This window comes from Gopherus flavomarginatus, chromosome 5, assembly GCF_025201925.1.
Source record: "Gopherus flavomarginatus isolate rGopFla2 chromosome 5, rGopFla2.mat.asm, whole genome shotgun sequence".
NCBI classification, from domain to species: domain Eukaryota; kingdom Metazoa; phylum Chordata; order Testudines; family Testudinidae; genus Gopherus; species Gopherus flavomarginatus.
Genome location: NC_066621.1, coordinates 108,487,959 through 108,515,798, shown reverse-complemented (window position 1 = coordinate 108,515,798; position 27,840 = coordinate 108,487,959). Strand labels below are relative to the sequence as shown.

At 38.6% G+C, this 27,840-nt stretch overlaps 1 long non-coding RNA gene across 2 annotated transcripts; it reads right to left on the bottom strand.

Annotated features, from left to right (window-relative positions):
* Positions 1-16,554: 16,554 nt before the first annotated feature.
* On the bottom strand, positions 16,555-26,781 carry LOC127051559 (uncharacterized). 2 transcript variants are annotated; one of them, XR_007774510.1, is made up of 4 exons: positions 26,266-26,781; positions 26,047-26,176; positions 20,202-20,246; positions 16,558-17,540 (listed from the first exon to the last, which is right to left on the bottom strand). It is a non-coding gene; the product is annotated as an uncharacterized LOC127051559 (long non-coding RNA). The 2 variants fall into 2 exon arrangements; XR_007774509.1 differs by having other exon boundaries at positions 16,555-20,246; positions 26,266-26,777.
* Positions 26,782-27,840: the final 1,059 nt, after the last annotated feature.

Genomic DNA, 27,840 nt, shown 5'->3' with positions numbered 1-27,840 from the left:
AAGCAGAGTAACTCTGCTGAAGTCAATGGAATTACTACAGAGTTACATCGATATAACTGAGAGCAGAATCTGGTTCATTTATGAAGTTCTTCCTTTAGACATCTCACATCACCGTACACATTCCTTAGTACCCAAGAATCTTCTAGATAAGGAAATGTGAGTCCTGATCCTGCAAAAGCCTTTCTCATTTAATTAATCCTTACTCAAGCAAGTAATGCAACTGAATATGAAGCACTGCTCAAGGATTCGCAGGATCAGCCCTCTATATTTTACAGCATTTCCTGGAGTCAAGGGCAGTTTTGTGTTACATCTTGATCCATCCATCCCAGATGTTATTCGGGCAAAAGTACTCCACTGGTTTAAGCTACTGATAAGATTTCCCATAATGTAGGCTGCTCCTAAACAGCATTAACATAAAACAGTTTAAAATCAAACAATGTTAAATTATCCCTGAGAGTACAGATGATTTAGTTCTTCGTTAACTTAATTGTTTTCCAGCAAAAGTGAAATGTGCTGTATGCAAATTAAATAATACCAAGTGTCAGCACTTAAAAGAAATGCTCATTTAGCTTCCGTAGAGGTTTTGTCATAAATGTTGTTGATTTATTTGTAAGAAATTGTGTTTATCTTTATTTGTTTCAAGCACAATACAATTGTAAAACCTAGTGCCTGCTGGCAAAGTTGGAATAGCTGTCAGCAGGAAATGGCAAACTAATAATACATGGTGGTAAAATATTTATATTATAGTTTACTGGGAAAATGAATGTCGTTTTCCATTTCATTACTGCTGGAGGCAGTACACACTAACATAGTTGTATTTCAAAGTAAGCGCATAGAATTCTAAACACTGTAGTAACTTATCTTCTAACTATCAGCTACCAAAAAAGAATTAATAAAAATAGAGCCTTTTACTAGTTCCAATTTAAGAAATTTTAACTGGGGTACATAGTGCAGTAATTAGTAGCATCTCACATTCAATGTTATTGGACACTAGTCTGATAGATCAAACAGTTGTGTATGTGGCCTACTTATTTAGCTGCTTGCTCATAATTTTCATTAACAGAGCTGTTCTTGTACAGGGAGGGGTGGTCTTAAGCCACCAGAGTTCTCTGAAGTATGGTGATGTTCAAGTACAACACTGTATTTATGTACTCCCCAAAGTGTATCAAAGCTCAGATCCACAGAAATAAAAGAAAAGTCAAACAAAACAAGCATTAGACTGCGTAAAATAAGGTATGGACAAGGCAAACAGGTGAGGCATTGTTTAGGTGGCTAAGGTAGATCAATATCTATGCTTGCAAGCCAGGAATTCTGCCTGCTTTCCTCTGGCACTATGCAGATCATCTTACGGCCTGCAGACAGACTGTCGCCTAAACCCAACTGACAGGCAACCTATTTCACCCCTGCAAAATCATACCCATCTTCATTTTCTGGTTCACTAGAAAATATATATATATATATATATATATATATATATATATATATATATATATATATATATATATATATATATGCCAATGTGATGTTACACCAAAATGTACACAAAAAACACCACCAGAGGCTGATATTTTTGTTTTATTAAGGTAATTATATGATGAAAGCAGTTAAGCTTAGCTTTCTGTTTCCACTGTTATAAATAACAATATATACATATTGTCCTAGACTGAGTTATCAGAAAGATCGTATTGTAGTCTTTTAGAGCTGGAAATGATTCATGTGACATACTGTTACCATTCCCTCCCACCACTCAAATCACCCAGGTATTTAACAAATTATATAATGTCTGATGATTTGTGATATGTCACATAGAGGTATCAAGCTGCTGTGACCTGATAACCATGTGATATCTTATAGGTCATTTAAAACACTTCTCCAGCCGACACCCTCCGGCTCCCCCCCAAAAAATATGTTTTAATTACAAGAAAGCTTAACAAAAATACAATCACTTAGAAGAACCAGTCGTTTACTTCGGTAAAACCTTCAAGGAGCGCTAGTCCAATTGCTAGCACTGCAGTTACCACAAGGAGAAAGAGAACTTTCTAGCAAACAATGTATTACTTAAAACAATGACTTTAAAATATTTATTTCTTCATCCAAAACATATTTAAAACAAGGGCTGTTATAGATCATCCAGCATTTGTTGCACCATTACTTTTAACTGAAAGACCTGCCTATTGGCTTTTGATTATGTGCTATATGCATGATATTAGTGCTTCTGTTTTCCAGTGGTGGGAGAATAATCTTGCTTTCGCATTTGCTAAAAACAAGACTGTTTTGTTTTCACTATCGTTCTTCTAAGGTATTATATTTTAATCTGAAAATCTAGCCTTTTCCCATTTCTGAATTCATTAGCTATTAAAAGATAGTTACCTGTACAAGTTTGTGTGAACAATTTTAAAATCATCCATAAATCCCTATATTAAAGGCGGTAAAACACATAGCTTTAATCTCCAGAATGTAAAAGGTCACCTTTGTAGCCTGATATATAACATATCTCTGAGCAACCAGAACAAGTGTGCTTTTCCTCAATGCAACAATCCAAGTTACACTCAGATTGTAACCATTTTTCCTGCTTTACCTCTCTTCATGGTAGAGGAAATGTAATTTACTTGTCAGATTGAAATGTTTGATATAAATTTTTATCCGCTCTTTCAAACAAGTATTTCTTGAAACATTATATTATAAACAACTGGCATGTTTAATTAAACAACTACTTTATTTCCAGCAGAACAAGAGGTTATGATTATATTAATTTAATAGCAGGACCTGTGACCAAATCTTAAAGAAAACATTTTCAGCTCAACAAGGAGGTATGATTATCTTAATTTCGATGCAAGACAGGTGACTAGAATTTAAACAAAATATTTAAATCTGTATCTTTACAAATATCAAAAATAGTCTCTTTGTAAGATTTCTGAATTAATACAATTTACATAATATACCTATAAATTTAACTCCTGCTTCAAACCAGTAATTGGCTAACAAAGGTGTGGGGGGGGAATAAATAATTTTTTTTAAATAGATCTTATAGCAGTTATGGTGGGAAAGTATTTTTTAAAAATGATTGTGATTTTACCAGTGTTCTTTTCTCTATTTACTTTTCATTTGACTGAACTGTATTTCTATTTCCACAGCTACATGTTAGCAAATCGGATGTGTATTTTATTAGCTCTATGGTTTCAATTTAGACAAAGGATGAAGGCTTAAATTTGCATGATTTACTCACCTAAGAAGTTCTATTAACTTAAGTGATTCTACTAACATAATAACTAATAATATTTTATTATTAAAACATCATGTTTGTTTTATTTTATTTCACTATCCATTTTATTTTCTCCTTTTATAATGAATCACAATCTACCACAATCTACAATGAGAACACACAAGTTATATGGTATCAATAGGAAAAGGAACATGGAATAAAATAAAACAAATGAACAAAATATATATTTCCATTAGTTTCTTGAAACAAAGCAATGTAAGACATTAACAATATCAATGATTGTGACCAAATCAAATCATTAATTAGAAGCAAGAAGCTGTTACAAGAACCATACATCAAGATACGATCCTAATTATCTTTGTTTACATTTGTTTATTTAGATAAACAGATGAAATATTTTTGATCCAGATGTGACAATTTCAGTGCTGTCATTTACTTTGCAGAGATCATAGGATTTTTGCTTTTATCATGTTCCCCTGAGTATCTCCATGTTTTCATTATAAACCAGTAGTTGAGAAAACATGTCAGATGCTAAGCACAAAATCCACCATGCAGCAACATGGAAAAAATGTAACAACTGTTTTGGAAGGAAATGTCTTTAAGTCAACCTACATAAAATCTTAAATGATTTGCCAATGAATGTTAATTGGCTTTGAAGTTATACCATGACATGACTTCAAATGCTAAGGAAAACACTTTCTGATTTAGCTACTGTATGACCAAGATATAAAAACAGATAAATACAATTTTGGCAAATATATACATATAAAGGCTCATTTTGCATATTATGTAATTACTCTAGACCGCTGTAGTAGGAATGCGGCAGTGGGCTCAGTAATGTCCTTGTGGAAATTGTACCCATTAATATTATTGAAGATTTTAAAAATTACAAATGATTTATTAAAGTCTTGATTGTGTGAAGTGCAGAGCTTTCCTGCAGAGCACCTAAGCATGTGCTTAACTTTAATCATGTGAGCAGTCCTACTGAAGTCAATGGGAGTACTGGTGTTTAGGTTAAGCACGTTACATGCTATGCTGAAGTATGGCCAAAGTGTTCAACACCTTGTAGGATTTAGTATACTACTTTAGTATATTTTTCCAGCAGGAGTGTTATTAAATATGAAAATTGTCTTTAGCATTTAAATAATACGTAAACAATCTGAAAACCATCTACCAAGATATAGCAAGTACTGTACAGAAATTCCTTAGAAATGTTCAGTAAGTTGCAAAACACAGACAGTGTGTAAACCATGACCACCTAACTTATTTACTTTCATTCATGTAGGTTCAATATAACAGGCCAAATCCTGCCTGCTGTATTCACAGAAGCAATCTCCTGGATTTCAGTGGGGTTATTCATAAGTAAAGTGAGCAGGATTTGCAGCAAAATTGTACAGTATTATTACAATGTCAAGGAAAAACGTAATATTGTTTAGCACATCATTTAATTCCCAAAGAATGTTTTCTTAGTTCTCCCCTGACACTTCCCATCAAGCTTCATCATCTTAAAGCAAAGGCTATAAAGAAAACCTTAATATTACGACCCATCACATTTTTAATATGCCATGCGGTGCCTGTTCAGTAGAACTGGGATGATCTTTGTTTTTGTGTTTTGTACAACACTGAGCAGACTGACAGTGCAAAACACCTAAATAAAAACAACTGGACTGCAGAAGATAGAGAGATACTGAAACATTCAGCTAAGCTTATAAATAGTAAGCTTCTAATATTTCTTTCTGCTATATTTCTCCAGCTCTCAGCTCTTTCCATTCACACCTTAAGCCCCTTCACTCCACCAACTAAGTGGTTAACCATCCCCTTATTTGTTTCTTCCGTGTCATCTCAGCCCATTCTTCCGTATGCCTGAAACCCTCAATAACACAATCTGCCATGCCTTCGCCCTCCCCTCTTTAAAACTCTCTTCCATAAAGTCTATTAATGCCTGTGAGCCCTATTCCCCCTGAAATGATGGAGAGAAAATTAGAGTCAATCCCTAGCTTTTCTTACATCTCATTTCCTAACCTGTGTCTGCTCTTAGTCCAATCAAGGGATATCATTGCTCTAAAACAATGGCCCATATGGGGGCAGTGTAGTGTTTCACTGCCCATCCAGAGCCTTCTGCCCTGTTGGTGAATTGTAGCCCCTCTTACATCTCTTAAGGAGATGTCGTGTGAAACTCCATTTCTTGCCACCCATGCCCCACCTTCTCTCCTCTGCCTTTCAGAGGCTAGAGGAAATACCTCCGAGCCATAGCTCTTGTATTCAGGTGAGAGAAAGCATCCCTTGCATGACTGTTTCACCCTCTCCACACCTTCTACACCTGTGCAGTGGCCAGTCCCCTCTCCCTCAGTTACACAGTCTGGGGAAGAGAAAGAAGCAGTACTGGGTGAAGAGCCAGCTCAGGACCGAAGACTTCCCTACAAAACGAGCCTCTGCAGATCTCTGGACACCAGTAATGGACACCAGTTCTCCTATCTTTTGTCCATCTTGCCTATTTAGATTGTAAGCTGTTCAGCTCAGAAACTGTGCCTTCCTATGCATTTTTACAATGCCTAAATCAGCATCTGTCTGACTGACAAATCTGGGATGGCTCACCACCAGCTGCAACTGAACAAACTAAAAACTGTTTCATTTTTTTTCTAAGATCTCTCTCCTTTCCCCTTTCCTCTGTTTCTAGCATCCAGGCAGAGATCCTAACTGAGGTTTTCCACCTCTCTCTCTCTCCTTCTTCCAACAAATCAAGGCAGTTGCCAAGGCCATCTTGTTCCTTCACCACAACATACCAAACATATGACCCTTCCTCTGCATCACTACATTTAGAAAGCATGTAAGTGCTTTTGTTATGTTCCATTTCATTCATTGCAACACCTCTTCTCTAGATTGCTATCCCATCCCCTCCATTCCATCAGAATACTGTAGTTAAAATCTGCTCTCTCGGGTTTCTTCACTCCATTAGCTTTCTCTGACCTTCCATATCATTCCATATCCTTGTCCTCATCTTCAAGGGTCTTCACAGCTGGGCCCCATTTACATCTCTGTTCGCATTTCCTACCACTGCCCAATCACTACCTTTGTTGTACAAACAAATTCTGCCACAATTCTGCCTTTTCCTTTCCCTATGCTGCTCCTATTCCTGGAACTCTCTCCCTGTTCCAGCATGCCAGGTATCTACCATTCTCTTTAAGATCCACTCTTCAAAGCTCAACTTTGCTGCAAGACCCACAAACACTAACCCACCCCCAATACAAATACTTTCACTTGCCCATTACAAATATTTTTGAAAAAAAAATCTCCAGGATTGGATCTTCATCTCGTTTTCCACTGTGCTTTTTGTTGTGCATACAATTAGACTGTAGGCTCTTTGAAGCAAGAACCCAGTCTTTGTCTGTGCCTTGTACAGAAATGTGAGATATAAACTCTAAAATGGGAACCATGCAAATGTACTTGCTGACTAACCAAAATTTACCCTGCCTCTGTTGTAACTCTATTATTAAAATAAAAGATCTCAATTCTGTTTAAATACAGGCACCATGCCCATGATTAATCCACATCTGGCACTAAGGGCCTGCAACATGCGCATGGAAGAAGAATAGGGTGATCATATTTCCTACAGTAAATGGGACAGCCGCACCTCCCCCCCTCCCCCTGCACAGAGCTTGCCAGAGCTACTCACCACCCAGGGCTCAGGATGACCCCCCAAGCTCCACACCACCTATGGATGGTGCTGAGCCCCCTGAGCTCAATGCCACCTGGGGCTGACACCCCCCTACACTTCTGGGGCTGACCTTCCCCCTGACCTCCTCACCACCCACGGCTGGAGTTGACCTCCCAAGATCTGTACTACCCATGGCTGGGGTTGGGGCTGAGCCCTGTGCTGCTTGAGGCTGGCGCGGACCCCCACCCCTCAAACCCCACTGCCTGGTACCTTGCATCAGCACCACCCTCAACATTCCTCCATGCCCCCCAAAGGAGGCACACTCAACACTTTTGGTAAACTGGACGTTTGTTTGTTTGTTTGCTCTTGCCAACTGATCAGTTTTAACAAATCAAATGCCCATTTTTGTCAAAAAGGTTGGGACAGCAGGGAAAGGGCTTAAAAGGGGGACTGTCCCAGCCAAAACAGAATGTATGGTCATCCTAAAGAATAATCTAATTTGCAATGCCTGATCTTGCAGTTATTGTGTGTATGAATGTCCACGGAGAGTGAAGGACAATTGTAGGGTCATGTCCACAGAGTTACATAAGCACGTAAAACATCAAACTGAACCTCTCATATGTTTCAACTTCTAAACTTCAAAATGGCCAAACAGGTTTTGTTTAAAATATGTTTTCTGGTTGACACTTTGGAATACTAATTTCAGCCAGAAGGTTATGTTTCTAGTGAAGCTACAAATATTTAAAAGACACTTGCAATGGAAAAGCTAAAAGAAATGTAAATTACCCAATTGTTTTACTAAGGTAAACCACCACTTGCATCTTGTTTTGTTTTTTGCAACCCATCGTTACATATATGCACCCATCTCCTTGGCACCGCAAGCCGCAGAGGAGGAGGGAGAATGATCCTGGCCCTCACTCGCCTCTCAGTGGCAGCTCCTGTGCTGTAGGGCTGGGCCCAGCTCTCTACTCTGAGCGTTGCAACCTGGCACACAGGGTTGCACCACCAGACCAAACTAGAGTGGTGCTGTAATCCCATATGCCAGTCACAATGCCTGGAGAGAGGAGCCAGCCCCAAGCCAACAGCCCAGCTCCACAGGATGGGAGCTGCCACTGTGGACAGAGTGCAGTGCAATCTCTTTCTCCAACCTCACCCTGCCCAGGGCCTCTCCTCCACATGAGACTGGGAGAAGAGTATGTTTGCCTAAGCAGTGATGGGTTAATCTGGCCCTCAATGTGGCCACCCATCTACAACATTCCCAGGCCTACTGATAGGTCAGAACACAGCATTTGGGAAACATTCAACTGAATCAATACAAAAGCAATAAAGTTCTGCTATATGCATGTTTCAATGTACCCCTTATATCTGCTTAAATAAAAGGATTTGATATCTTCATAATCTTAAAATTGGCATCTAATTTTACTTTTTCCCTTCAATGTAATAAAGCAACTATGAAGTACATTTTCAGCAAAGGGGTAAGAGCTACTCATTAATTCAAATGTAATTCTCTTCCTCTATGGATGTGTGCATGCTTTGCATTCCGGTGCAAAACAAAAACAATTTTTGAAACCTCAAAAGTTGTTGCAAAACAGAATCACTGTCATCTGGACATTTCTGTTCATAACCTTTTTTTTTTTCAATCTGAGCTCTACAAGCACAAATCCTTGGGAAAATGAATTTTTAACTTGAATTTCTGGCTATTCACCAAAAGCAAATTTCAAATTGTCTATATGAATACATACTGTGTTGGCTTTTATAAGTCATCCAATCAGGGAACAGAAACAATTCTTTGTTAGGTAACTAACCAACACAGCACAAATTGAGACTTGTAAAAATTACAATCAAATATGCCAGTCCAAATCTGTGATGTGTTGTTTAGGAACACAAGTATTTTTAATTTTCCATGATTGAATGATTTATGTCACTAATCAATGAAGTGTTATTTGTGAATCATGGACCAGATCCTCCCCTAGTGTAAACTGGCACATCTCTGGCCTATATATTCAGTTGTAATATTCACAATTCCTAGTGCACACTGTGTTAGTTGCATAAGTCCTGAAATACAGGAACACAAACAATACCATGTGATTTATGTGATTGCCTAGAACAGCGTAAATTGCAAAAATTCACAACAAACTTTTATTCAGTGAAGTGATTTACAAATAAGTTTCAGTGTTGAATACAGTGGAGAATTTTGCAATCTAGACAATTTGAGATCAGAAAAAGAGGCAAAATTCGCCAGTTCAATTATTCATTAATCATTCCACTTTAGCTAATACCACAGTAGAGACATTTTCTGTGAGCTTTTCATAGTGCAATGATGTAAGGCACGCACTTAGCATAGGAATGAAGGCCATTTGTTGGCCTCATCTTTTATTTTTTTCAGTCACACACAAACAGAGATCCTGTGGATTACCCATGCTGTTTACTAGATGGCACATGTATCGCCTATCAAACATCCATGAAGCACAATATCTGCTAAATATTAGTCAAGGATCATTTCCCTTCAAAGTGATTGTTGATCCACTGCTAAAACAGCTTCTAAAAATAGCTTCTTGGGGAAAGTGCTGTGTAATTTTCTAACATTAACTTTTTACTTCTGTTAGCCTAAGATATATTAAAAGTTAATTTTTCCTGTGATGCTTAAATATCATCAAATAATGTTAGTCCTAATTGGAACTGTCCATCATTTTCAGAATAAAATATTATTGGTACTATTTGTAATTCTATAGCAGAAAATGATAATGTCCAAGATTGGCTTTTAAAACTGTTAATGAGCCCTGGCAATGCAAAAAAGAGATGGATTAGGTAGATGTAATGAGATATGATTAAAGGGTGTAGGCACTGAAGGGTGTTGGAAAAATTCTTTTTAGAAAGAGTATAATTAGTGTCTGATAAAAGTACTTAGCAGATAGGATTTTTGAAGAAGAAAGGTTAAAATAAACACATACCATAAGACAAACCTGCTTCATTTTTCCCTTTGTTTCTTTTGCATACTCAATTGTCTATTGAAGTTTTATACATAAATAATGTTTGTTGAATACTTGATGAAACTCCACCAGAGAATTAAAGTGGTTTTAACTGCAAAACACTAAAAGCAAAAAAACAAAAAACAAAAACAAAAACAAAAAAAAAAATAAAACAAAACAAAAAATAAACCAGTATTGAAATGGCCTATTTCTTTCCAGTGTACATTTCTTTGTTATTTACACAATGTGCTACTAATATGCAACCTTCCTTGGATTTAAACAAACAAATGAGCTTCTTAAATATCAAGCTTTCTATAAATTGCTTAGCAACTTCCAAAGCATTCTTTTATAAATTAGGAGACACTTCTTCTATGGCAAGCACTTCAAAATATGCACCAAGCTACAGACCTTCAGTTTGTGGAAAGCTGACATTGAAAACTAGCATAAAATATAGGTTGCAGACCTATTCCACCCCTTATCTGACTGTTGGACAGAGACGCTTCTATTTTCAAATGCTTCTGCAGCTCACTAGCCCAACGGTTCCCAGTTTCTTCAGACACCTAGTGTACTAGACTGACTTCAACTGTATCAGCCACTGTTTGCTGCCTCATATTTGCATCCAATCCATAATAGAGTGATACAGAGGTATGCAGTATCCCAAGTGCAACTGCAGGTTAGATCACACACCACTGTGTGGAAGGGGCTCAAAGGTGACAATTCAGGATATTAAGTTAGCGTGGGTGAGCGTATAGTGCGTAAAGCCTGAAATAACATAGAGTATGGGTAGTTGAGAACCACTGTACTGGGCCCAGGGCACAATGATTGTTATTAATGTCATGTAAAGGTAAATTCCAAGAGCTGCCAGTGATCCATTTCCCTCAGGTTTGCTTACCCCATTAAGCCACCATCATTTCTAAATTAGCTCATTGCTTTGGAAGAATGTTCAGTGTTTATATCATTACAATATCATATTTCCTTTAATGCTCCAGTGATGCAGACTATACACTGAGGAAGAAGAAGCTGCCCTGCACTTTGGCAATTGGCGGCTCCAGCTTGACACATGGTTCCTGCACTCTCTCCTCTTGAAGCCATTTGGAGGCCAGGAGCAACAAGATCCAAGGGATCAATGAAATGCATCTAAAACTTGCTACCTCTCTGCTTTGGGTAGCTGGGTGAAGAAAGCTCTCAGTCCTGCAGCCACAGGGTGTTCTGAAGTGTCGGGAAGGACTCGATTATTGGGTCTAAGAAGAACAGCATGAACACTTACGACTTCAGAGGGAGCTCCAATTCTGTTTCCACCAGCCCTGTGTCATCAAAATCAGATAGTACACAGAAGAAACCCAGAATACAATAAAAATTTTAGGGTGTTCCCACCTAATCATTCAGCTCAGCTTCTGCTTACTCCTTCATGTACACGAACATGCCACTTTTCTCACCTGCTAGAAATCAGGTGTGACCTTCTTTCCCCTGTCTATCTACTGTATCTCCATAATGTCTCATAGTGGGGTCTGCTATTTACATACAGTGGACATGATACTGCAGTCCATGTAGAGGAAAAAGAGGATCACTGGAGTCAATGGGCTTTTGCCCATGTAGAAGTGCTGGATCAGACCACATATGAACTCTAATTTGTCAGATATAATTAGACCATTTTCAAAGGTAAGTAGGCACTTAACTCTTGAAATCAATGGGAGATGGGTACCTAACTTTTAAAAATCCCTCTATGTGCCTACTAGCATCTTTAGGTGCCTAAATATCTTTGGAAATCTGGACCAGAAAGATATTAATGAAAGGGCCAATGAATGATAATATGCCAGTTGCCAGGAGAAGTGTTGTTCCTAGAAAACTAAAAGCATATATGTATTGTGTGCTTGTATACAGCCAGAGTGAAGGTTGCTTTACATCAAAGGACCCACTAGTGAACGTTAAAAACTGGATGTGGACAAGGGAAGTAATGGCTTTTGCTTGTTCAGTTATAGAGGTAGGGCTTGAAGTGAGCGTGAATGGGCCACTTCCCCAATGATCTCATCAGTTTATGCAGAATATAAGATTATATTAGTTAAAAAAAATAAAATTCAGTTTCTAGTCCTGTGGCTGTGAGGGGGAGACCTTTTGAATGGAAACCAATACAGGGTTCTCTTCCCGATCCCAGAGCCTGCCAGCCTCAAACAATAGTTCCACAAAAGACTTGAAATGTGCCCTTTCATTGGTCCTTGGATGTTACCTCTGAAGTTTAATGATAACAGTCAACATTCAATAATGTTAACTCTGTCCTTGCTCATATCATTTCTGTACTATCTACGTTCTGATATGGTACTTATTGCCACAATATCTGAAGACAGCTTATTCTGATGCATCTAGCATGAACATCCAACTAATGTACTGAACAGGTTTGTGCTTTTGCAAAATCATAGACTGATAGACATTACAGATGTAGGAAACTCTGAGGCCATCTCATCTCCTGCCAGTGCAAAGCCAGAGTACATTATTCTCCACAGTTTTGGCCAGTCCAGCATTAATTGGTTGCATTCAGAGGGCTTCCAAGACTCACCTTAGGAGACTTTTCCACAGGCTGATACATCTCCTTGTTACGGTATGTTTCGTGACTATTCAAACCTATTTTCTTCCTTCTCTGTATGTTATCCCATTCCCTGTAGTTATACTCCAAGACCACCAGGGCAGGGGCAATGGCACAGCAGAGGGGGGCGGGGAGGAGGAAGAAAGAATGTGGGTTATCCCCTAGTCTCAGGAGAAGGAACAAAAGGGGGTAGATACTAAAGGAGAACTCAGGAAAGGGGTCAAGGATTTTACAAAGCCAGCAGCTCTTTAGGCTCCAGAACGGAAGAGCCAGTGCAAGGAAGACTGAGGACAAACTAAACTGTCCTGTAGGTGCAGCAGTAAGTCTAAGGAGGATTGGGCTGGATGATAGGGAAGCCAGGAAGCCTCCCAGACTGCTATCAGTCAGAAGCAGTCAGCAAACAGGCTTAGAGCATGGACCATGCGGCCCAATGATCAGCCCCAGTTCTTGTTGTCGCTTGGCCAGGCGCTACATGCTATGGCCTGCTGCATTCCTGGGACTGATTATCTCTGCTGAGGATGCTTCGCACCCTGACTTTACAGCCCCGTTACTGACTTGCACTGCCGTCAGGGTTTCTTCCATCCCTCCCCTTTCCTCTTCCTTCCCTCTCTTCTTCTGTATGTGTACCTCCCCTCCCCTACCTCACCACCACAAACACTTGTTTGTGGTCAAATAAAGAGTTGATGTCAGCTGACATTTCCTATCTAAGCATCACCCCTTCCCCTCCAGTTTCTGCATCCTTTTGACTTGTGACACAGATGCTGATGCAGAACCTCTGGGCCCTTTGATTCCAAAGCCTTGATGTCGCAGGAAGAAGAAAGAAGTTTGCCTAGAGAGCTCCTCCTTACTCTCCACTCTGCCTGTTTAAGGCAAACAAAACTGGGCTGCTGTGTTTGCCAGACAGAACTTATCCCTCTGTAAAGTGAGGAGGAGAGGGGAGTCTTTTGGATCTATGGAAGACCTTTATCTTAAGTGAAAGAAAAAATAAGTTATATATTTTGGGGAATCTATTGGTGAAGTAGCCCCTGCTGGCTTAAAGTGCCAAGTGAATTTCTGCAAAGCCAACACGGGAGAATTTGTCTGAGATGCTGAAACCTGCCAGTGATTTGGTTCCTCTGCATAGGAAGGTTGTTAGCTCTATGCTAATACTGTCTCCTATGGAATATGTGTGTGTGTGTGTTACTTGCATTTCTTTTACATTGTGTCACAACTGTCTTTAAGTCTGCTCCTTAAGGTTCCTTCTTCCTGTACTTTTTCCCCCTTTTGGGACCATATTCAAATGTATCCCACTTTTAATTGAAGCGGTCCCTCCCCTCCCCGCCCCCGGGAGTAAGGAATGGTTTTGCTGAGTATTTCTCCCTTTCTGGAAGGTCTCAACAATCTTCTGGAAAGTAGACACACATTGTATGCAGTGAGAAAGTTGTCAGAGGTTAGACTAGAGGGAGAAAAAAAAAAACCTCAAGCTGATCTGGGAGACTGCGGGGCATCCAGTTCCCTGTGTATCAGGGAAACACCTACCCTTTCTCCCACCATTTAAAGGAGTTTAAAACCCATTTGAGAAAAAAAAAATTTTTCCTCACTCCAGGCTTAAAACAATGGTGAGATTAGACACACATCATCCCGGTCCGCAGCTTTAGGAAAATATTGGCCCCCTTTTCACCTCTCAGACTGTCAGAAAAGCCTTTGCACGGTTTTGTTTCAGCAAACCCACAAATAATGGATAGTTCCTTTCATAAATTGCCAGTAACACCCCATTCTTCCCAGGTTCTCAGAGCTCACAGTAGTGGCTGCATATGCGAGGACATCACCAGTTACAGACATCATCAGTACAGAACACTCTGTTATTTATTTAGACTCTGAAAAAAGAGACCCTGGGTTATTTTCTTAACATAATTAAAATGCATCGCTTAAGTTCCTATTTGCTCAAAAAAAGCGTGGGAGCGTAAATGTTTTGGCTCTCAACTGACAGTAAATATATCTTCATATCATGTTTTTATTTTATCATTTTTAATGCACACCCCTTCCTTCTCCCCCGCCGCCCCCCACTCCTAGTCGCTGAAGTGTTTGAAAGAGGCTTGGAGTCTACAGTGTCTCGCTCTCTTTGCTCCAGAAGATCAAATGTATTACTTTTCCTTCTTGCGTGTCTGATGACGGGATAAAAATGTTGTTTCGGTCGAGATTTAGGGGCTGCCTCTAGGATGTCGCGATGTGAAAGTGAAGTCCGGGCTTCATAAAACTAGAGCAGGGAGTGCAACAACAACAACAAAAAGACTAGATTTGGGTCATTTACAAAAGAGCACTTTGGTTACTTTTACACATTTCCCGGGTAGGAAAAAAGTAATAACCCCACTATCAGCGAAAGAAGCCTGTGTCTGAAATAGCTCGGGTTAGGAAAGCTTCGAAAACCTGCGTGTTTCGTTCTGACAAAGCCACGCTGTCGATGATTTGGGAGTGGTTTAATACTCATTTAGGCCGAGCAGTTTGTTGTAGTTAGAGTATAGCATCAATTGCAGGAGTTTTTCCTGCTTTGCTGAAAATGTAGATGGGCGTTAGAGTGGTACCGTTTCGTTTTCTCATTTCTCTGGAGATATTATTTGAGCTAAGAGCTATTGGAGCTCCACTCCAAATAACCTCGTTTACCAGAAGGATAAATTAAAAGCCTTTGCTTTTGAGCATGCCTCTTTTAAATGTTATATGATCTATTTCAATAGGAAACTTATTTAATAACGTTATTGTCTGCAATGCGCCAAATCAAATGACACATGTCTCTTTCCTGGTAAAGAGACGTGTTAGAAAAGAGAAACCTATTACAAACAGCGGCTGCAGTTTACAAATAGTAAACATCGTTCATCAGATGGTCCCTAAATATTCTGTACTTTGTGGATCATCTGCCTTCCTTTTGCTTTCCTCTAGAATATTACATCCTTACAATTTGTTATCCAGTTGCAAACGTTGTAAATTTAAATATCTGGGAAATGGTTCATCAGCGTTATCTGAAACATTCACTTCCCTGCACTGTTCACTGTCTCTTGTAATTAAACAATGTGATGGGTACTGGAAACGGAATCAGTTTCTTGTGTACTAAAAAGGCAGGCGAAATCAACTAAGGAGGGAATCAACAAAATTATAATGTCCCGAGAAAATGATAGCGAAAATATACAAATCTATTTCACAAATATACAAATAATTATTTGCAGACTGTACCTTAAACCAGGTTCGATATTGATTTCAACAGGGATAACTGTGCATCTCCTTGTGATGTTTCCTAGTATATCCTATACATTGGCTAACTCTGTATATTACCTATGGTGAACTAATTCTGGTTTTTCTTGGAAACAGCTCTCACTTATCTCGCTATCCTTCTTAGCTTTCTCCGATAAGAGATTTCATTTTTATTGTTTAGAGGTGAATCCCTTTTTTCTTCAGTTTTATTCTTTAGGTGTCACAGGTGCGCAATAGATAATATTTTTAAAATACAACCGTTAGAAATCTAACAGCCCATTTATTTTAATAACAATGGGCCATTTATTGTCATAAGTACTTAAACAAAATTCCCAGTTGAACAGCAGCACCTCGTTCCATGCTGGGGTCAGCACTGATAGGATGGTATGACCCAATAATATTTGTTTAATTTGTGTTACGAACACTTATTGCAGGACATTGCTCTATCCCTAATTCCATCTACGTTCACTTTCCCCATACTGGTTGCCGTCCCGGGTAATTATTTCTAGGGAACGTTATTTCTTCCATTTAAATATAGGAGATGGGGATAGGTAGCAAACGAAACTGTAGACATAGTCACATCAAGTCTGGTTGTAGTACAGATCTCGGCACTCCACATACTTCCAGTAAAGTGAAGGGACCTCGCCCGCTCGCTCTCGTCTGAGCACACTCGAATATGTTTTCAGACCAAAACTGGGGTTGTCTGCCCATGGTCAGAGAAGAAGATATACGGATCTGGGTGCAGATTCCAAACGAATTCATTACAACAGAGCCCTTGCTCCCCTCCCCCAACACACCCGGATACACACTCCCACTTCCCAAGAACACAGCGATAGAAGTGCATTTTAACCTGTTGTTGGTAAGTGATATAAAGACGGAGTCGTTTATAGAACTCCCAGTGCCAGGGTGTGCGCAGTTACTGGGAGATTGGCAAGGAAAGTGCTTTTGCAAAGCAACGTTTAGCTCAGACTATTCCACAATATTTTATTCGAGACTCGAAGTGATGTTTTCTGACGGATGGAGGAGCTAGTTTAGTCGATTTTAAAGTGTTTATTGAAATCATAGCAGTATCGCTCAGGGTCACACGCAATCCGAGAAGTTACAACATTTACATCTCCAGCCTCCCCACAACCTCCAGAGCTGCCTGGACTGTAGCTGAATTGAGACTTGTACCAAGTTACCAAAGGAATCAGATATTGTTTGAAACCGTTTCCTCCCCCGCCCCCCGCCCCCGCGTTCTGTGGCAGCCTTTCCTCTCTACTATATCAAGGCAATTAACAAATAACCGGTTTTAACCCCGGACAGCTGTCTGCCTGGGAGATTTTAGTATTATTTCCCCCTTTTTGTCCTTTGAATCATTTCGGGTCCAGATTTCAAGGCAGAATCTCAGGCTGGTCCAGCGGCCTCTTTGCCTTTATCTTCCAGACACTAGCAGGTTTGACAAAAGCAGACTCCTCTCCTCCCGGGGAGATGATGGGCTCGTGTTTACACTCTAGACAGCCACTAACTCCACAGATCTCTTCCTCCCAACCCACAGCTCTCTTCCCCTCCCCCCAGTTTTTGTGGTGCTGTTCAAGTGAACAAAAAAAAAAGACATTTGGTACCAGCACACTGTCCTATTCTGCCTTTGCACCGTGACCACGCAGCTCTCCATTCATCACGTGTCCTTCTCCCGGACAGTTCCCCCACTTTGGCTGTCAGGCGTGCCTCTTCATGTCACCTTCTTCCTCCAAAGATCCCTACTGGGATAGAGAACACAGCCCAGAAACAGCCACACACAGTAACGCACTCTGCGCTGCTCCGTCTGCCTTACGCATGTGGCGAGCTCTCCTCAGCCTCCTCACCCCCGCTGGCATTTTCCCGTAGCCAAAGAAAGATGATCCGGGGACCACTCTGAAGGGGGAAAGTACCCATCTCCTGAGGCTCAGATGCTAGGCTGGTCTCCCATAGCCTCACTACTTAGTACATTTTAGGGACAAATCGCCTTCTCCCGTCACCCCAAACATGAAAATAAAGATCCAGCCACTGAATCTGAATTAGGGGCTCTCATCAGTGATTACCAGGCCTGACTTTGCGGAAGAACTAAAAAAGCAGGACTATGGAGCAGTACTTGAAAAAGACCAGAACAAAATATACTCAGATGAATGGATTTCAAGATTCCCTGCTACAGCTTTAGCATTCAAAAGGAGTCGTCATCATCGTTATTATTCGCAGCACAAGTTTAGCAAGATGAGGAAATCTGTTTAATCGGGTTATTAATCATTTAAAGCCAAGTAAATAAACTACAATCTAAAAAATATCATTGATGATTCACACCGTTGGTAGATTTTAATTGCAAGCTAAACTAAAATGTGCATGTCAATTTTGGCATTTTTTAAAAAATAAACAGGACTTGTAGGCCAAAACCCTGGTGATTTACAGTGTTTAATAACTAACTGGGATCATCCCTGTGTCTATATGTTAAAAATCATTGTGTTTTCGGTAGTAAAGAACACGAATGTACATGTTCTTGACATGTTTCCGTTGCAACTGCAAGTCGATTTCAACATTCCCTTAACGATCATCCTACAGTTGTGTGTAAAATAGAGGGATTATCTCCCTTTTCTCTATAACTGTAATGTGATACACCTTCCTGCATTTTAGGGTACATCATTTGAGACAGATCTACAATTGCAACCCTCGTTGCAGACAGGAGATGAGATCTGTGCGGAATATATATTCAAGGATGTAATTCTTTCGCAGACAAATAATCGTCTCCCTTTCAAATATAATTAATGTTTTGATAGTACATTTCTTTCGAGAAGTAGATCCACAAACACACACAACCTCGTAACGTGTGTGTTTGTATATTTGAAACAGGATTATAAAAGAGCCTGTATTGTGGATGAAACAGACCTGCTGCTTTTTAAAGGGTTCTATATAGACAGCCTTATTTATTACCTAAACAATTGGACGAACGGTGTAGGTGCGTATTATACAAAGTAAACATTTTAAAAACATTTTTGTTAAAAATGAAAATGTTAGAAAACATAAGAAGCCACTGTTTGTTTCCAGTCTTTGTCGGGATCAATTCAGGGCTAGCAGAACGTAAAAGAATGTTATGTTTGTCTGTTATTCTTTGTTATTCTGTGAACACTGTTTCTTCCTTTTCTCCTCAGGAATTCATCTCTGAACCCTAGCTCCCATTGACCCCAATGGGTGCGGAGGGAACAGAGGAGAAGACCCTTAGATGGTAAAACTACATAGAGACTGGATTTTTGCAATCTGCCTCATGCCGGTGGCGGAGGTAAAACAATGGTTGGAATCATAACATTTGAACTCAGCGTTTGTTAAAGAATAGCTCGCTGTATAGGATATTCTTCAGATTTAATTCTCTCAGTCCTGTGTGATTGTATGATATATTAGTTATAAATGTTTGGAAAACGGGTCGAACCTGATGCCACTGAAATCTATGAGCGTTTTGACAGCGATTTCTATGGCACCTACCCAATATAAATTTCATTGCATTTAGGACAAGAAGTCAGTTTATATACTTGCCTTAATACCTACAACATCCCTGAGTTCGGTACAAAATTACCGTGTTGAAAAAATCTAGAGTTTTAACTCGAACTATGGAAATACTAGGCTGGAATCAACATGTGAAAAACACTGTCATCACGCCATCTGCATACTCATACAAAATGATAAAAGGTCCAGATCCTGCTCCCATTGATGTCACAGGCAAAATTTCCATGATATCAGTGGACAGAGGATCAGGTCCCACATCTGTACTTATATTCATGTAAAATATGTAGAGAGATAAAGATATGTATATAGTTGATCTGTATTAAACTAATTCTTCAAAAATTATTAAATAGAGATGTGTAACATGGGAATTTTTAAATGGGTTTGATTTTCCATTTGGGTTGCTTTCAAGGAATCGCTGTTATGTATTCCTCTGAGTCGCCCGCAAACCAAATCCTGACTTCAGTGGGATTTCCAGGGTCTAGCCCATATGGGCCCACTTTGAAGTCTTTTACCTGCCTTAAAAATAAGCTTATGATGATGATGAGGCTGATTAATAATAAAGGTAAAAGTCCATTTGATTTGAATTAGAGTTTTTGTCTGAGTAAATAAAAGAATTCTACCTGAAAAGCAGGGTAGAACTCCGAGCATCCCAAACATATACAAACCTTTCAGTCTCTCCTGAGGACATCGGATGCTTTGAGTTGTCTGCAGGTTGCTATTTATATTTAATGGTTATTATTATTTTATTAGTATAATAATAATAATAATAATAATAATAATAATAATAATAATAATAATAATAATAATAAACACCTGCAATATTTCCCCCACAAATTTCAGTCTCTATCTCTTTCCACAACATTTTACTGAAAGTTGTTTTCCTGGGAGCTGATGACTTGGATATTAAGTATTCACAAAATGTCTATAGTTGAACATTATAGTATCCATCTTACTTAAACCCAATACCTATACCTACCTTTGCTAGAAAACCTGCCAGAAATGCGAACATCTGGCAAATGTTAATAGCTATAATACAGTCTTACCCACCTTATTTATTCTGATCCAGTTAACCCCATGTTTACCTCCAATGATCTGTGAACAAACAAAAAAGTGGGAAAATATTTACCACATCGATCAGATTATCTCTAGTTAGATGTCAAAAATAAACTTGTTAACTTGTTCCTAAAGACATAACCAAACCAAGAACCTTGATACCTTTATGGTTTGCAAATGGTCTTTTTGTTCAGCAATGACTAACATTAAAGATCACACTTGCGTTCAGAAAATATTGTTATTTTTCTTTAATGGGGAAAATTGGACTCCTGCGACTTAGATCTGTGGTTTTTAGGGCTGGAATGGAAATTGGACTGACACCACTTTGCACTTTAACAATCAGATTTCGTCAGGGTACAAGTTGTTTGTTTAACCCGACAGCTCCGTGCACCTCATCGCACGCTTTACACACTCATTAAAACGATTATTCACGATCTGTCGAGTGTTTTCTAGTTCATTCACAGGAGGGACTTAACGCTATAAGATTCAAGAATATACCTTCAACTATACCAGAGAAAGCGAGCGGCGGCGGCGTGGGGCGGGGGTTTATCTATGTGATCATCTGATGCGCTGGCATTTTACATCTACAAGTTGCAAGAAAGCAGTTGTTTAAAGTCAAAAAGCACTAATATTTTTAGATTGCGATTTGACAGCTAGGCAGGATCATAAACAAAGGATCCCACATTGGTTTCATTTCCCAACCTTTAGAACAGTATTGATATTATAATGCTTACCCTTAAACACTCTTCTGACAAACAGGAAAATTACCTACAGATGTTAATGACAGTTTTGGGGTAGATACGGTGAAACGCAGCTTGGGAAACGTATGAATTCACCGTCTATGCAAAATAAATAATTCCTTCTTGTCATAGAGTCAGATCCCAGGGCCAGAAGGGACCACTGTGGTCATCTAGTCTGACTTCTGTATAACGCAGGCCATAGAACTCCCCCTCAGAAAAATTGCGGTGTGTGTGTGTGTGTGTGTGTGTGTGTAAATCCAACCTTGATTTTAAAATGGCCAGTGATGGAGAATCCACCACGACCCTTGATAAATTGTTCAAACAGTTAATTATCTTCATCGTTAAAATGTTTTGGCTCCTTTCTTATTGTCGAACATGATGAGTTGATGACTACAACAGGAATAATTCCTCCTCAGTGACTAAGTTTTCACACTGCTTCTTTACAGCTTTTCCTAAACGATAGAGTGGAATGGGTATTTGTGAGCGGAATAATATTGCCATTTGTAATATTATCATTCTGAATTATAGAAAAGTATAGCAAACATGGCTGAAACGTCACGGCATCTCCCGAAACAGCCGCAAAAGAAGGCGCTACCGTATCTTAATGTTTATTTAAAATGTAGATTAAAAAAATCCATTTCGATCTATGATGCTCCAGTTATAGAAAGAGTTCACAGGAATAGCCGCAACATCTTTTAAATATATTAAAACATGAAGGCACAAAGGTATCTAAAGCATCTTGTTGCTATTATCCACTACTATGATATCTTAATGCAGATTAAAAAAAAATCCGCCGATGTCTGATTTATATATTCATATAACCCTAGATTCTGAAATTCTAGCTGTTACAAAACTCCAGAGGCTACTCTATTGCTAGGAACATATTTAGATTTACAAAGGAAGGGAGAGAGTGGGAAAGTAAAGCCAAAGTGTAATTCCTGCGTAATGTCTTTAGTTCCACCAAACCATTTATTTAAAAGGGTTATTTTTTTAATAAAAAAGTATCTAAACATAATTTATCTTTATTTTAAAGCAAAAACTCTGAATGCAACAAGAGGTTTTATTCTGAAATGGTTTCCTAGTTGCTTGAAAAGCAAGCATGCATAAGTAATTTGTTAAATTTACTGTATTGCAATAATCCACTATCAAGTTTGCTAAAAATGGATCTGTCAAGTGTGTTTCCCGGTATAAGCTCTTTCTTTCAAACCAACCTGGTATAATAATCAGGAGAAAAAGAAACCGAAATATGTAAGTAAATACCAAACCTCTGCATAAATAAACACACTAATCAATAGGAAGCAAGCCAACATTTGTCTTATTGATGAAGAGACAATCGATTTTGCTGTTTCAACTTGCAATCTGCACTATCCATATTTAATTATTAGTAATTTAACTCCACTGATTTAATCATCAAAAATAGTGTTAATAACTCCTACCCTTCCACCTGGTCATATATTATATTAATGATCTGACAGAAAAGATGGCTTTCGGATTTTTCCTTAAGTAGACAACTTTATCCAAATTGAATAAGCAGCTGTGGAAATAATAACATGATTGCTTAATGCCGATTTAAGAATTTTCATGCTGAAAATGTATCCCAATCTTTACAATAAAAATATCTTCCAAAAGCAGTGGAATGTATTTATTTTAAAACATCATTGACACGTTAGCTCAATGCAATTTTGATATGGTTCTCGTGTGTTCTTCATAAATTCGTAACCTTTGATAACAAAAATACAGTTTCCATTTCATGTCACTGAGATTTTCCCTTCAAAACGCACACACAGTGAAGGTGCATTCAGAAGAACAAAATTAGGTTTTCTAACCATTATAGCATTTGCAAATCAGCTACAAGCTATAGCATGAACAAATATTAATTATTATTTGATACATTTAATCAGATCTGTATTAATTCCCTTGAACAGATTCCTCTAATAATCTGTCAGCATATAATTGTTTCAGTTTTTGTTTAGTTAAGATATTCAGTTAAACAGTCTCCTTGGTGGAACTGACACGCCTGTTTGGAAGTAAGTGTGTGCGTGTGTGTGTGTGTACACGTAGGGAGAAAAGGAAGGTAATGCCATCTTTGCTATAACATCACTGAGATTTTTACCTGAAAAGGGCAGTCGGGGTGTATATTACTCGTATTAAATTTTCAAAAATACTGTAGCCATTTGGAAAAGGCGAATTTTAACAGCATGCTTTAACTATTTACATGAGGTTACAATTTTGTAAAAAAAGATTTGAGCCCTTCGTCGAATACACTGAAGAATTATGAGACTTTTTTTCTATGTGCAGATGCTAAGATTTTTGGCCGTTAAGGGCAATTTCTCTGCCATTGTATATGATGGATGTAAAAGATAATTTAACCTTAAATACCGTCTATCAAATAATTTCTGGGTGGATGTCCTGGCCCCATTGAAATCAGCGGTGAATTTAGCCAAGGTATCGCCTATAGAACTGAACTTTTCCGACTCAGCTTAATCTCGATAAAAACCCTCTGAGCTCCACAATCTCCTGCTCCACAAGAATTCTGCAGATCCGAAGGAATAGAAAGTCTCTTTTCACAGGTTCATGTCACGGTGAAAGGGATATCTACTGAATGCAGTGCAACAGAAAATAAAACCAGCAGCCCGTCGGGTCCCTGCCTTCATTGCAGTTCCAAACCCCTATTGACCTGAATGACTCAGATTCGCTTGAATGAGGAATGCATTTAATATCAGTCTTAACATTAAGTAACAATTTGCAGTTAACATTATTGGGATTATTTACTAATGTTTTTTAGTGCAGGATGACAAATGTAAGATTTTTTTCAGCCTCATATGTGACCGTATAGCCTAAGTTAATAGATCTTTCCGGTGGAATAAAGAACAGCTCGACATAAACAGAAGGAATCCTATTTTGAGAATTGTAATGTGTCCTGGCACTCGTCACATTATTAATTATTATTATTATTATTATTATTATTATTAGTTAAAACCCATTAATAGTATATCTTCATCTTGCTGATTAATAATAGAAAAATGCTTCCTATTTTATTTGATAGCCTTGGCGAGGTAATTATATGTATACACCATTAAGTTGTTTTTGATAATCCTTTCGTTAAATTAAAACACTGATATCTGTAACATTTCTCCAGTGTTTTACTGAGGTGACTTGCTCATATGCATTGGTATTAGCTTGCGTTTTGTTAAATGGCATTGTCAAAGGGGCAAGAAGGCAGTTGCTTGGGTTTTGTGCTTTAATACATTATTCCCATATTGTTGTCAGCTCACAACAAGAAAGCTACAACACAACCAGTCCCCAGCTGCGGTCAGCGAACTGTATGGATCGTTAAAGCAAATGTAAACTTTGCTGAGAAGCAGATCAGCCGAATTACCGTAAGTCATTGCCAAACTGGTGAGGAACAGAAAAGAGAAAGCGGCAAAATCCTTTAAAAAAAGTCTACCACAGGGAAAAAACAGTTTTATCAACTGGCAGATAAAGTGCTGAGATCTGAAACAGGCACTGTGTAAACACTAAGGATCGACTTTTTTTTTTTAATGGTTTTGCTCTACAGTCATTTTCTCTGGCACCTGAAAATCGAACCTGTATGTGTGTGACAAGCAAAGAGCTCCAGCTCTCCTGTTAGACAAGAGCGCCCTCACCTTGCTGCTTTGAGAGCAGCTCCCAGGCACAGCAGACTCCTCGCTGCTTACTTTGTATTTGAGGCCGGCAGGCGTAGCATATCCATAGCGATATCTATATCTATACATCTCGATCTAACCATCTGCGTCTCTAACAGCAGCTTTGCTGTCTCTCTAACAGCAGCTTTGCACTGGATGTACGACCGAGATCGCTATGGTGACCCATAGTCTTATCGATATAAGCATAAAAATATAAACCTATAGATTTCTAAATCCAAACTAATTTTTAAAGAAAGCAACAAACGTCTTATTTATACCTTAGGGAACTAATGTAATCTATAGGCAGATCTATAGGCCAAACTGTCAACAATTTGTCAACTCTCTTTAAAGCTAATTCATTCTTTGTATATACATTTCTCCGGGAAACGAACTGTACAAGGCTTCCATTTCCTGCAGTGTGAATGGTGAGATCCACCCCTCAATACTTCATTACCATTTGCTCTGATTACCTTCAGCAGCTGTCTTACCTCACCGCGTTTTGGTAACTTAAATTGGTGTATTAAAAATTAATTATTTTCATGAGATTACAAATTGCGGAACAAGGGAATTAAAATCATTAACAAAGTCGGGCACGATGCATTGTTCTTTCCCCCCTAGCCGTGTCGAAGGCATAAAACCAGGACTTCAGTCAGTCTAGAAACAGTTTCGCTCCCCCACTCTCCGCCCCCCCCCCCGGAGATATGATCAAGTTTGTCAAATCAATAGACCGAGCAGGACAACACTGTCATCACCCTCTCATTTTACAAAGTATAGCACCTAGGTATATTAAAATTTCAATATCTCTGACAAGCAGGGGCACAGCATTTTGGAGGGTGGGAGGAAGAGCAGAAATGCCTTGATCTATTATAAAATAAAATAAAACACCCCCCCTCTCAAACTCTAGAGTGGAGCTTGAAATTGTCAAGGGATTCAGTCTCCATTTCTGGGGGCAAGCGTTTGCCTGCTGGTATATCCAGAGCAAAGGCGATGCTCGTTTTATATACATCATTTTAAAAGTCTCCATCTTTGTTCTCATATAATTTTTGGCAAGAGTAGCTTCCTGTGCGTTTAAGAAATTTAACAATATTTACACTATACCCGGAAGACATAAACCCCACCGAAAAACCCATCCCCATTTGTAAAACCCAAAGGTTAAATGTTCGGAGGGGGGTGTATTATTTTTTAGAAACACAGTCTACCCCCACTTCCCCTCCAACACACACACCGAAACGGCATCGATTTAAGACTTCTATTAAAGAACAGCTTTAATTCTGGAAAAGGAAAGCACGTATTAAGTTCTTCACGCTAAAGCATATTTCTACTTTACAGTGAGATCGAAAAGATAAATCATCTCCCAAGGTCTACGTGTAAATATTGCTGATATCAGTGAGTACAGCCGTCTTACGAGTGCAGAGGAATAAAATGTACACTCACCAAATCTGCTCGAGAAAGTATCGACAGCATCCTGGCATCCTTTCTTGTCTTTCAGGTACAGGTAGCTCTGCACAGCGTCTTAAAAAGCCAAACAAAACATTGCACGTGTCTCTTCCTTGGCTTTAGTTCTCTTAATTAGAAAAAGAAATCACGTTAAAAATAAACTCATAGATTTACTGGCAGAATTTATTTTAAAAAATGAAGAAATGTGCATCTTACCTGATTAAATTACAGAGCTGGGGGGGAAGGGGAGGAAAATCCTAACTTTGGGAACAAACAGTTCAGATATAACTGGTGTTTTTAAACTATGCTTCAGTCATGCAGACGAGCTGGTTATTATTTGGATAGTGGAAAATAGTATGTGTAGACAGAAGTCTGTCACGTACTTTAATTCGCATCACAGGGATTTGCCTGTAGGGAGTAGAGGAGGTTTTCTTTATCTTTACCTACCCTGCTGGCGGAAAGGCTTGCTGAGATTGCTGGGCAGGTTTTCTTTCTGGAGGGTCCCATCTGTCTGGAATAAACTGCAGTGGAGTTGAGGGCAGGTTCTCCGGTGAGGTAGGAATATGCAGGAACTCCGCCCTCTGGGCACAGCCACACAAACCCAGCAGAACAGCCACAGCCAGCCCTAAAACCTCTAATGATCTTCACCTTCACCTTTTGCTAACCCAGTTCTCCACCACTTTTTGACTCGTTTACTCTGGCACCTTCACCACAGGAAAACATTCTTCAAAACAAGAGCATTGGACATACAAATCTGCCCAGCCGTTACTGTGAAAAATTATATATATATATATATATATATATATATATATATATATATATATATATATATATATATATATATATATATATATATATATATATATATTCTGTATTTGTGTATATATTATATATATTCTATCAGTATATATAGAATATGTGCGTGTAAGAGGAAACATAATATATAAGGGTTTTATCTTCTCTTCTATATGGTTAATTCTATGTTCCTTTATGAATATAGATTTAAATATATGCACCTATATATTCTTCTGTCCTTAGGAAAATATTATAACCAATAAAATAATACAAACACTAAAAATAACAATAAGTCTTATTCAACACTGACTCTAGCAAGGCAAAACTCTCATTGAGTTCAGCTATGGAATAACTGAAATTCAGTGAAATTTGCCTGAGGAAGGGGTGAGTAAGTGCTGCCTGGGTCTAATCGCATAACGGGTGGTGAGGAGGTGAAGAAAATCCCCTTTGAATACTTTCGAACATAAACCTTAATCATCATGCATTCCTACCAAAACTTGTACAGGGGTCAGACATTTTTTTAAAGGTATCATCCAAATAATCGTCGAATTTAGGGTAGATTATATCATCCTTTATTATAATTTAAATTATTTTGGCTCAGATTTGTTCTACATAACACTTAGGATTTGAATTAAGCCAGTTTATGGTATATAAAATATGTTAGAGAAATATAAACTATTTTAAAGAAAATATAGAAATTAAACGAGGAAGCTTGCTTAATGTCTCATTATAAATTTGAGAAGTATTTTCTACTCATATCAGAGCTTACTACCACCCAATCATTTTCCCCCAGGGCAATTTTTAAAAATACATTTGGAATTTCTTTAATATGAACTATACCGACAAGTGCAATAATCCCAAATACAAACCAGAAAAATAGCAATAGTTTCTTAATTATAACCCCCCCATAAACAATACAAATAAGGAAACGCCAACAAAGGCCCCTAATATGGCTTGACATGTGTTAAATAATTTAAAAAAATCAGTAAAAGTTCT